General features: G+C 35.9%; 1 long non-coding RNA gene across 2 annotated transcripts in view; it reads left to right on the top strand.

Moving 5' to 3' along the window:
* Positions 1–12,852, top strand: part of LOC141422370 (uncharacterized) — a 40,416-nt gene that overhangs the window by 4,546 nt on the left and 23,018 nt on the right. Inside the window, exon 1 of one of the 2 annotated variants that reach the window (XR_012446917.1) lies at positions 10,990–11,152. The exons of the other annotated variant lie outside the window; for it this stretch is intronic. This is a non-coding gene — a long non-coding RNA (uncharacterized lncRNA). Of the gene's footprint in view, positions 1–10,989; positions 11,153–12,852 lie in introns of those variants that run through there. 2 annotated transcript variants of the gene reach the window in all.

Genomic DNA, 12,852 nt, shown 5'->3' with positions numbered 1-12,852 from the left:
CACTGCCCAGAATGCTAGCAAGATTCCATGGGCAGTAGGTGATGGTAGGAATTGAAAAGTGAAGCTGATGGGAAAAAAATCTTGGGAGAAGAATTTACTTGATAATTGGAACTTATATTTTTTTTCTTTTGGAATTAGACTCTTACAAATGCTTACAGTTTCTTCAAAGAATCTGGATTTTTAAGACTGAGAATTCTTTGGTTAAATTTTTGGTTTATCAAACATTAAATAATATGAGAGGATTTCATTGTGATAATTCCATACACATGCATTGTGTACCTACAACAAGTTCCCCCCTTCATTGATTTTTTTTCTCCTTGTGACTGTTTGCTGCAGTACTAGAAGGACAGTCTCCATTCCAGTGACTAGACCAATAGCACAAGTCTTAGGAAATACTTACAAGGTATCTGAGTGCTTCTCTCTTCATTTACTCTTTCACGTAGAACCAGACATCAGACTCTTTAAGAGCGTTTGTTCTTCCAACACAGCTCTTTTGCCTCTTCCCATTCAGGCTTGGGACAGCTGAGATTGCATCTGTGTGTCAGTTTACAAATGTGCCTTCTGAGATTGCTTATTTTAACTGTCACTAGAGGCATCCTGGTTCTAAGGCTGCTTTAGAACTTAGTAACTCTGTTACTAATAAACAATAACTAGTATGAGAGGTTGCCAGTGCCTTAATGAAAGAGAAAGGCTGAGAACTTGCAAAATATTTTTCTCTCTCATTTAAAAAAAATTAACTTAAGAATGGTTGCCATAGATATAATCACATTGACTCATTTTTTTGGCATTGGAATACGTGTATATCTTCTCTGACTTACATAATTCTCCCTGAGAGAGATTTGCGAAGTCTCATGTCCATCTATCTGTATTTATGTATATGTAAGGGTATATATGCACTTTAAAAAAACAAAGAAAAGCAAATTATGCCTCAAATGCACAATGCCTCTAACAAAGCATTAGATTTCTTCAAGCTGTTTTTGTTCCTTTGAGTTTTTGAGTTTAGACAAATGCCTTTTCCCTGTTCCTTTTTTTTAAGTGGGCACATTCTTGTTCAATGAAAACAAGGGAGCAAGGGATTATTCTAGCCATTGAAATAGAAATGGTGTGTGAATCTGACAGCTGGAGCTTGGGTGTGAGATACTGCAATTTTTGCAGTAGGGAAAGGAGATAAAATGAAGGTTTGAATTTCATAGCATAAGGGGCTACCTAAATAGCAGCTGTTAGGTATGAAATCCCTGCTGAAGATTAGAACATGGTAGGGGTTAGGTCTTAAGCCCAAAGAATTGGAGGTGGGAGTGGGGAATTATGTTGCTTTATTTGAAGTTTTTTTTTTTTCCTTTTCTACCTTATGGCAATCTCTTGCTGGGTGTAGAACTGTGTATTCATAAATTCTCTTCACTAGACTGGACTAAAAATACCTACAACCTTAGCGTTTTCATTTTGAAGGAACTGAATAATATCTATAGATTACCTGGGAGAGCACATATTTGAAATTGCTGAAAGTCTTACTAACATTTCAGTGGGTTTAGTTCTGCATTTGTAGAAAGCATGTTGTAGTGAGTTTGAGAAAATAAAATGATTCCTCTCTGGATCAGACTCAGTTGATAACTTTTTATGCATTTGTTACTGCCTCATGTTATAGATTTCTTAATATGCTCTCTCTCTGCTACACACTTGACACTGTCAGCATACTTATTTTTACTCTCCCATCATCACACTCTTTCACTCCAAGCTCAATGAACTCCTTTCAGTTCCTCAATCATAGCTTGTTATATCTCATTTCTGGGACTTTGGAACAATAAGAAATATAGAAAACTCCCACACCCCAAAGTAACCAAACAGTTTCTTGCATGCTGTAATGCAAGATACCTCCAAAATTACAAGTCTAAACCAGTGGTTCTTAATCTTTTTGGTAACCTGTGTTAGATTTCTGTAGCTGTAAGAAAACACTTGAGAAAATCAACTTAAAGGAGGAAAGATTTATTCTGGCTTATGGCATCAGAAGTTTAGTCCATGGTTGGATGGCTCTGTTACTTTGGGCCTAAGGCAAGGCAAAACATTATGGTGGGAAGTGTGTGGTGCTTAATTCCTGGCATTCATCATTTCATCATTAAGAAGAGTGGGAGAGAGAGAGAAAGAAAGAGAAAGAGAAAGAGGGAGGAAAGAGAGGAGAGAGAGGAAGAGAAAGAGAGAGAGAGGAAGAGAGAAAGAGAGAGAGGGAGGGAGGGAGAGAGAGAGAGAGAGAGAGAGAGAGAGAGAGAGAGAGAGAGAGAGAGAGAGAGAGAGAAGGGATAGAGAAGGGAGGGAGAGAGGGAGAAAGAGAAGAGCATACAAAAGAACAAGATATGCTCTTTAAGGGCAGATTTCCAGTGATCTACTTTCTCCAACTGGGACCCACGTCCTACAATTTTCACCAACTCCTAATAGTCTATTCAACTATGAAGTCATGAACTGATCAATCCTTATGATGCTGTCACCTCTCAAAGGCCTTGTCTCTAAGCACTGTTACATGGGGGACCAAGCCTTCAGTATAAGAACCTTTAGGGGACATTTAAGGTCCAAACCATAATTGTAACAGAATCCTCTTAAAATTTTTGAGGACTCCAGAAGAACTTCTATTCATTTAATTATGTCAGTAATTATTTATCATGGTAGAGATGAAAACAGATTAATTTGGAATGTTTAATTCATTTAAAACTAACAGTGGTAAATCTATTTTCTACTAACATAAATAACATACATTATGAAGATTAATATCCTAAGACAAAGTTACCATTTTTCTCAAATGGTAGTTATCTAGAGTTCATCTCATCGTAGTAAATTGTGTTATTCTAATCCTTTTAGATTGTTTGAGGTTTATTTTATGGACGAGTGAATATACGTTTGCTCTTACAGAATGTTCAAAGAACAGGTGTATTTCTGTTGTTGGACAGCATATCTGAACTATATCAAAGTGCCTGTAAGGTCCACTTGGTTTATAGGGTTGTTCAACACTTATTTCCTTGTTGATTCTCCCCAGTGTTCTATCCATTATGGAACGTAGGATAATGAATTCCTAACTATCATTGGAATCAGTTTTGCTTCATGTATTTTGACCCTCATTATTAAGTGCTTAGAGTTTAAAAATCATGATACCTTTCGGGAAAATTGATTCTTTAATCATTATGAAATCTCACTCATAGTATTTTCCTTCATTTATTTTATCTGGTATTAGTATAATCACTCCAGCTCTCTTTTGCTTATTATTTATATAGTTATTGTTTTAACTTTGATTGTATTTGTGCCATTGAATCGACAATGAGTCTCTTGGACGGTAATCTGGAATTATTGTCCCTCAGGAAAGCCTATGGCCCATTTCCTCATTTCATTGGGATCTTTAGGCCAATATCACTTCTTCATCTGTGCTATGATTCTAGTGCCTAGAACAAATGACTGTACAGCACAGTGACTCTATACACATTTGTTGAATCAGTAAAATTTTACCTAATATATAGAAAAAGTTAAATTCTATGGCTGAATATTAAACAAAGCACAAATTGTCTACTGCTATGGTTTCAGAAATCACATGTAACTAATCACAGACAACCTACCACTTGTCAAGTTTTAGTATGTATTAAGGAATAAACAGAGAAGCATTTCCAGAGTTTATAGTAAGGACTGTAATACATTATTCTTTGCTAAAAGGAAGAGAACATTGGCACAAATTGTCAAAATCAATTTTTTTCTGAATTTCAACAATTAGCAAAGCCATGCAACAATCTAAGAATAGTTTGCCCAAGAAAAATTGGTAAATTAGGCAAGAATAGAGAGCTTTATTTTATTTTGTTTCTGTGTGTGTGTGTGTTTGTGGTGGTACTGGGATTTTAACTTATGGCTTTGTGCTGTGAAGCAGGCACTCTAACACTTAAGCTGTGCCCCTAGCCCCTTTGTGATGTTTTAATTTGACTTATTCCAATCTTCTAATCCCCAGGTCCATGGGAGCATTGAAAAGTAGAGCAACAGCCATGAGGTAGTTCTCTCTATGGCCTGATCAGAGCATAGCAAAAAGGCTTGTACTGAGGGAGTGACATAAATGAAAAGAAGATTCCAATGGAATCAGAGACAAAGCTAGAAGTAGCATGTATACAGTCTGTGGATTCAGCCCAATTTAGATTTTATTCTAAGGGTGATGGAAAGCTATTAGAAGCTTTTTGCATTTTATTTCTTTCTTTCTTTCTTTTTTTTTTTTTGGTAGTACTGGGGTTTGAAATCAGGGCCCTCTTCTTGCTAGGCAGATACTCTACCACTTGAGTCATGTCCCTAATACTTTTTAGCTTTAGTTATTTTTCAGATAGGGACTCATGCTTTTTTCCTTGGCTGGCCTTGGACTGTGATCCTGGAATAACAGAGATGTACACCATGTCCACATTCTTTGTTGAGATGTGGTCTCACTAACAGTCTTCTGAGGCTCACATCTCACCACAATTCTTCTGATCTCTAACTCCTGATCAGTTCGATGACAGGTACATGCCACCAAGTCAGGCCTGTTAGAAGCTATTGGGCATGCAAGTGTCATGGTCAGATTTATGTGTTAATGGGATTACTTTATGCTCCTTTTTGAGTTGTTTGCAATCTCCAGCTTCATTATTTTCTCATCTTAGCATTGTTTTTTTCTGCAGAAAATTTCTTTTTGCATGTTATGAGAGTTTGCAGCCAAAGATCTTACCTAAGTAACTAGAAACTCCATTTTCTGTGTAAAAGGGTTATATTTAAGAGTGCTTTTTGTATTTATTTATGGAATTCCTCTTTTAAAAAGCACTTATAAAAACAAACTCCCGTACTTAGACTATCTTATAACACAGAAATAATTATTTGCCAAGTAGAAGTTTATTTATGATGGAGAAGGTTAGTTATCTTCCCTTCAGTGCTTACTTGCATTTATAAGAGGAAAGGACCAATCCTGAAACATTTTGGCAATCAGAAAATAAACTTAATGTCATTTCTTTTTAGCTATAATAGTATCTTTCTATGTCTTTTGGTTGAATTGCATAATGAAAAAGATCCTTTATTTTGACCTTAAAGCCTCTGACTCAAGAGCAAACAAACTTGAAGACACAGAGTTAAACTGAGGTCTGAAGAACCTGGACAATAGGCTCCCTGAGAGTTATCCTTAATCAATTGTGCAAGCCCTCTTCTACTTATTCCAACCTGGAATTATTTCATCAGTAGATTTTTTTTAATGTTTCTAATTAACTTCTGGAATTATCCATGTTTTTGTCTAAACTATAACTATTATCCATTTCCAGTAAAGAATTTTGGAGGGGTGCCCACTGCTACCCCTGATAAATCTACCTCTTGTGGTACCCCTGGATCTTATATTTGAAGACAATTATATTAGAAAGAACACAGATTAATTTGTTGTGCAAATTCAGAGCTAGATTTTTGGGGAAAATGTTATGCAAATTTATGTAAATTGGAATACATGTTTATGTAAAACAACATGTGATTATGCATCCCTAAATTTACAAGAAAAATTCTGCTAGTCTTCTCTTAAAAAGTAGGGAAAATACAAATACACTCCCAATCCCAGTTTGGACCAGGATTCCTGCTAGAATGGCTTGTCTGGCATGTAGAATGGCTCTCATGTGCCATGGCCCTGGTTGAGGATTCTGTGTTTCCTTTGCTGAAACACAGTTTCCAGCTTGAGTTTCAGAGGATGTTGCCAATTTTATCTCCCCTTCTTTTTCCTTCCTTTTATTTCTGTGATGAAAGATCATGATTTTCACTAAGTAATTCAAGATGGTTTTGTGGGTTGTTACTCAATTTTATAAATAAACATACTTTGGTTGAGGCCACTGATTTGCCTTTTTGTAATGAACTGTCATGAAGAGACTGGCATGTGCCCAACTATCTGACACACTTCCTCTATCTGTTTCCCCTTTGAAATGCTTAGGAGTCAGATTTATCTTCCATGACTAGATGACCATACATATAACATTTTGTCCTAACAAGTACCCTTCTGAGAGTGACTGTGGTACCATTGTTTAATTATGCCAGTTTTAAACTTTAAACAAGCCCTGTTTCAAGAAATCCAACACACGATTACCCTAACTACAGTTAATTCTGAGGGGTTTCCCTCCCTCTGTCGAATTCATGTAATGACTCCAATGCATGACGAATCTGAAGTCTCACAATATCAATAAGGTGTTCTCTGCAAATCTTAGAATATCATCTTTACATACGGATTATTGTAACTGTTAATTGTCAAAGTCCTTTTCCCAATTTATACTTTTGTAGTCTTGTTTGACTTAGTTAAGAGATGAAAAATTTTGAGAGAGTTTTATGATTCTATTCCTTGAAGAGAGAAAGAGAGAGACAGGGAAAGAGACAGAGAGAGACAGAGAGACAGAAATTGAGATATACATTCCTGAAGCAACCTCAGACATTTCTTCACAAATTCCATCAGTTGCTTTCTTTTCTCATGTCTACGTGTCATCAATCTGAGAAAAATCTTCTAGGAAAGGCTTAAGGTTGTGATAGGCAAAAAGTACTGAGTGCTGTAATAAGTAAATGGTGAGTTATTTTACTTGCTGAAAGTAATTCCATTTTACCAAGTCTCATGGTAGTGGAATGAGGAATGTTGAAAAAGTTCCTCTGGTCATATGAAATTTATCAAAAAGTTCTTAGAAAGGGATAATATCATAGGAACTTGAAAATTGTATAAATTTCTAGGATTTTTTTTTCATGGATCTTTAAATTCTTTCCCACTATCAAGTATGACAGAATTTTGTTTTCCTTTTTCTAGATCACACACAGGATAGAGAGTATAGTCAAGGCAGTTCCTGTACCTTGAAATGCATAGGGCAGGGCAGGGTATCAGAATGAAAGGAGACTGTGATTTCCAAGTTGAATCAATAATTTTGAAGTTCATTTATTGGTAATATTAAAGGGTGTTCTGGCTCACCTGTATATATATATGTGTGTGTGTGTGTGTGTGCGCGAAATAATCTTTCTCAGGTAACGTACTCATAGTTTGGAGGAGCAAATGAGACACCGAATGTTGAAATACATCAGGTATCTCATCAATGTAAGCAACATTATTTAAAACCATGTATCTATATAGCAGTGATTAAACAAATATTGATTGAGCTATTATTAAGTAAGCAAGTAAAATATTAATATGAAATTCTAATATCTTCTTCCATATTATAAATGAAAATGAGCTTTTAAAAAATCTCTGATGTTCTAAGATATATTTTTTAAAAGAGAAAGGTAAGTTAATAATCTCAAGACAAGCAACTATCTTTCAGGTAGGTATGGTGTTCTGTTGCCTCATATCTTTTTTGTATTATAGCAACAAAATATGAATAAATAAATAAATGCATAAAAAATCATGGTTCTTGAAGAAAAGCCTATGAATCAATAGTTATGTCCATATGAAGTTAAGCAATGGACAAAAGCTATGTGAAAACATCCAGATTGCCTAATTTTTTCCAATGTATTACTTAGATCTTGATATTTAAGTGTTTATGATGATCACAAGATAATGCAATGTCTAAAGTCCAGTAGATGGTAATAAAATAAACATGACTTATATCCCAGGTGGTTTGGTTTGCTTGTCCCTATTTTCTGGATTTATTTCCACTTAAGTTGATCATCATTAATTTCAGTTAGTGATTAACATGTTTGTGTATGTGTGTGTAAAATATTTCTGTAAACCTTGTCATTCTATTCATTGTGAATTTCAATTTTGATTTGTATCACACTTTTGGAGGAATTTCTAAATACTGTCATCATTTTTTAAAGGATCAAGATGAACCTTATTCTAACTTTGCTATTTATACCTTCTCTGTTCTAGGATATTTTTTGTAATGGAAACTGCATATTTAAAGGTGATAACGTGGAAAATACATGACTGCTTCAGTAGCGGCTAGGAAAGCAGTTTAGACATTCCCCTTATCCCAGCCATCCTCCCCTGATCTGGTCTAAGAACAGGGCATTCCCATTTATAGAATGGAACTTGGTTCTAAAAATCCCAAAGGAGATACTTTCTTGTTCAAATTTTTGCACTGATACTAAACAATGTCTATAGAAGGAGGGAGAACTATGATTGGGTCCTCTCGAACCCATTTACTCATCAGTTACATGACAGATAAAAGAGAAAAAAATGGTTTTCTTACTTCTATAACTGCCCACCTGTGGGGCACAAAAATCAGACAGCAGGAAGAACATGGATTATTGCTACAGGGCTTCAATAAATAGTCTTTCTCTTAGTGACATGTAGCCTAGTCAATGCCTCAAGTGCCTTACATTGAGCTCATCAGGTCTTCCTCATTAGACAGGGAGCCAATGGCGTATGTAGATTATGGGAAGAAGAATGCTGGACCTCAATGGAGGAAAAGGAAACAGTATTTCCCTCTAATTGCTCACTGTATATTTCATAATAATAGTAGGTTTAGAGGATAGCCTTGGTCTATGATTACTTGATCTTCAAGGTTATTAGAATCTTTCAAAATTCTGATGTAACACAAAAGCAGTGCTACATATATGCCTTCTGAAAAGTATGATAAACTTAAATTCTACATCCCTCAAGCAAAATATTCAAGGAAATTCACCTCACTGTTTATAGCCTTGAGAAAAGAGACGTTGAGTGGACTTGGTGGCGCACTCTTATAATCCTATTTATTTAGGAGGCTGAGATCGGGAGGATTTTGGTTCAAGGCTAGACTGGGCAAAAAATTAGCAAGACCCCATCTCAACAAATAAGATAGGTGTGATGATTCACACCTGTAACTCCAAGCTATTCTGCAGGCATATGAAGGATATTGCAGTCCAAGCCTGGTGCTGAGCAAAAATGAGAGGCACTATCTGAAAAATAATCAAAGTAAAAAAGGACTGGGGGTGTGGCTCAAGTGGTAGAGTATTTAAGCTCAAAACCATGAGTTTAAACTACAGTACTGAAAAAACAACAACAAAAGAATAAGTATAATCACCACCATCAACAAGAAAACAAAACCAAAGAATAAATGCCCAGGAAAGAGCAGCCCTTTTGCTCTGCCTTTTATACTTTCCTTGGCTAATCAATATCCCTTCCCCATCTTCTTTGTGTCTTCTTTTAGTACAAGAAACCAACTAAATTGTGTATATATTGAGTCATTAAATATAATAGGCATTTAAGCTGTTGCTAATTGTCAGACATGTTCCAGGATTGTAGCAACACATCAAATTCTAACAGAAAGTATGATTCATGACATGCTTCCTTGACTTTAACACTTGGGTCCATGAACGTACACATAAACACATCACACACACTCACATGTCTTCACATACAAATGTTCACATAGCAAACAGAATGCTTTTCTATACAAGCTGCTGCTTTTTTATGTAGTATGAATTGGGTTCTGCCAGAGATATAATTCTATTATATCTCTATTATATATATTATATATTATATATATATATTATATCACTATTATATAACCTAATGAAATTCTCCATCTGCTACCCAATAAACAGCCACACAAAAAAGTTACATTACAGTATAGATCTAATAAAGACTGATATTAGATGAATGTCTCAATAGTACCCTATGTTGTTATTATAGTTTGAATATGAAATGTCCCCAGCAAGTTCATGCATGGAAGGTTTGGTCCTCAGCTGGTGGCACTATTTTGGGAGGTGGTAGAAAGTAGGGTGTAAGAGATGGGGTTCTTGTTCTGGTTCTCTCTCTCTCTCTATTTGTGTTTCCTGGCTGCTATGAGTTGAGCATCTCTGTTCCTCTGTGGTCTTCCACCATGATGTACTGTCTCATCATAAGCCCAGAAACTTTGGAACCAAAGTGACCATGACTGAAACCTCTGAAACCATGAGCCACACCCCCCCCCCAAATCTTTCTCTCTTTAAACCATTTTTCTCAGGTGTTTGCCACAGCAATGAAAAGCTAACCAACATAGTCATTATCTTCATTATACTGACTAGATTAACATATTCAAATTTTAAAACCAAGTAGAGTAATGATCTTGATTCGGCCATTGTTAAAGCTAACATTTATTATTTGTTAGTTATTATTTCTCACTAAACATGCTGAAAGTCTTCATTTGATTGTTACCCTGGTGCTGAGATGAGACTGCTATTGTCATCCCCATTTTGCATCTAAAAAGGCTAAACCCATTAAAAGACTTATTTGTACAGAGTTCAGGTTCCTTTGAGCCCAAAGTTCAAACTTTTAGCAATTTATTATTCCGTTTCTCCTGTGTCAATTTTTGTTATTCTGAGACACTTATTAATCTCTTTATTGGCCAGATGATTAGATTTAAAAAAGTATCATTCATTCCTTTGTATATAATTTTCATTTGCGTATATGTGTGTGTGATTTGTGGAGATATATATATATATATATGTCAATTTTCTCATAACTTATTTCAGGAGGTGCTTTTAAGAAACAATGCAGAGTGCTGAATGAAACAAACATTGCATTGTTAGATTCCAAGAGAGAACATACTGTTTAACAGTTGCTAGGCACAATGGGACAGGCCTATTTGCTCCCAATTTATTAAAGTAATGTCATTTATTGTGCCAACAATTTCAGATGGCTTTGTATACGGACTTGGTAAATGCTTTACTGAAACAGTCATTAAATTCTCCCACTCCTGAGGCCACCAAATTTTTATCTTTCAAGATGAAATAAAAGTGATCTGAATGTTGCTCAAATCAGCATCTGAGAAGGAAGAGAAAGGTCACTCATGAAAGGAATCGGGTTCTGAGTACTTTGCAGAATAGGAAGCAAGTCAAACTGTAAGTCATGCTCTGCTGATTTAACGTGTGGGAACAAGAAAGGCAGGAAGATGTTTAGAATGCTGGAGAAAGCTATGTGCCTTCCAGTATCATAATATTCTCTTTGTAATCCAAGAAAAAAACTCAAACGGTTGGAAATAATCCAAATTGTCTGCAACAACTTGCCATCCATGCATCTTGAAGGGTTATCTGTGGCTCTTTGGATTTGAATGATTTTATAGTAATTTTACTTTAGGAATTATAAGTTAATTGCCCCTGAATTTAGCAATTAGTCTAACTCTTCAGTTTGAGAGCCTCAGCAAGCTATGGAAGGAAACCAGAGCATGAGGGTGTTCTGGCCTGGAAGGGAGGACAAAAGGCATTACCAGGCAGTTGACAGGTAACCATTTCCATATCCTCTCCTCTTTCCTTTTTCCCAATAGTAATGCTCAGTTACTCAGACCTTTATATTCCAGATTCTGACTTTCCTCTGCTTCATTCCTGTCTTGCTGTCTACTACTGAACTTATTTTTAAACACATTCTACAAATGCAAAATGATGAAAAGAGCTCAGAATCCTCATAACGAATGAGCTCTTCGTGTCCTTAGAAAAGGCCTGTGTATCAGACAACAAATAAAGCAACACTGGGCTGAACAAAGTCACTGTCATGGGTCCTTAAAGAGAATGATTCAAGATACTTCTAGTCATGATGAATACTTATCTAATTCTCATACCTCATCTTCTTTATGCTTATTATCCCTGTGATTCTGAATAACCTGAGACTGCAAACCTATGTTTTGCTCAAAATATGCCTTCTCATAGCAGCTGTCTTGTCTCACTGTGGCCAGGACTCCTCATCTACTTTATTCTAGAAACTAGTCTTTATTTTTTCAACAGTGTGATCTCCCTACTCCATTCCTATTTTGGGTTTCTAGGTTACTTTCAGGGCAGAAAACTTCTACCTGTGTAGAATACACACAGACATAGTAGAATACTGATTGTAAATTTAGAATCACCAGAGAAGAGTTCTCACTTAAAAATTTTTTTTGGAGGTACTGGAGTTTGGAGTCAGGGCCACAAATGGTAGGCAGATACTCCACCATTCAAGCAACATCCCTACTCTTTTACTTTCAGGTTTTTTTCAGACAGGGTTTCATGCTTTTTGCCAGTGCCTCGCCTCAGACTGCTATCCTGATACCTCTGCCTCCTACATAGCTGTGCTAGTAGGTATGTGCTCTTACTGGCTGGTTCTATGAGATATGGCCTCATGCTTTTTGCCCAGGGCCTGTTTCAGACTGTGAGTGTTCTACCTCTGCACCACACCACTTGTCCTTCAATCTTTTGGATAAATTTAAAAATGAGGAAAAATAACTGGGCACTTATTTTAAATGAGATGATATTGAAAGAATTCTATTTCCTTATTTTTTCATGTGGCAAGAAATCAGGAAGAGATGGGCTTTTTTCATCCATTTATTCATACATATCTAGATTGACCATCTACTATATATTTTAGGCAGTACGCTTAAATAAGATTTAATCTTTTTTCAATAAGGAAGAATTTCATAACTATGGTGATAAAAACTAGAATTAAGAGAAAGGAGATATTATCTATGTTATAAGGATTTTCAGAAAAATAATGATAAACTGAAAACAATTAAGAAGAATCATTAAATATATTTTAGAACAACCATACATTGGAATATAATGCATTATTATATTATAAAGCAAGATTCCCAGGCAGTAAGAGAAAGCAACTCTATCCTTTTCCTCTGGGTAAGCTAATTTTCCCCCATTCTTTGGATGAAATGCAAGGGAGGACATAATTTTTCTGGTTACATTTTTATAATAAAAAGTCCTTTAGATACTTTTAGTTGTGATCTAATTCTAATAACTAAAATGAACATTACCGTAATCACAACGTGGTGCTATGTATGCGTGTGTATGTGTGTGTGTGTATGTGTGTGTGTGTGTGCGTGTGTGTGTATGTGTGCGTGTGTGTGTATGCGTGTGTGTATGCGTGTGCGTGTGTGCGTGCGTGTGTGTGTATGCGTGTGTGTGTGCGTGTGTGTGTGCGTGTGTGTGCGTGTGTGTATGCGTGTG

Source organism: Castor canadensis, chromosome 4, assembly GCF_047511655.1.
Source record: "Castor canadensis chromosome 4, mCasCan1.hap1v2, whole genome shotgun sequence".
Lineage (NCBI taxonomy): Eukaryota > Metazoa > Chordata > Mammalia > Rodentia > Castoridae > Castor > Castor canadensis.
This window is presented reverse-complemented; position numbering and strand designations above follow the sequence as displayed.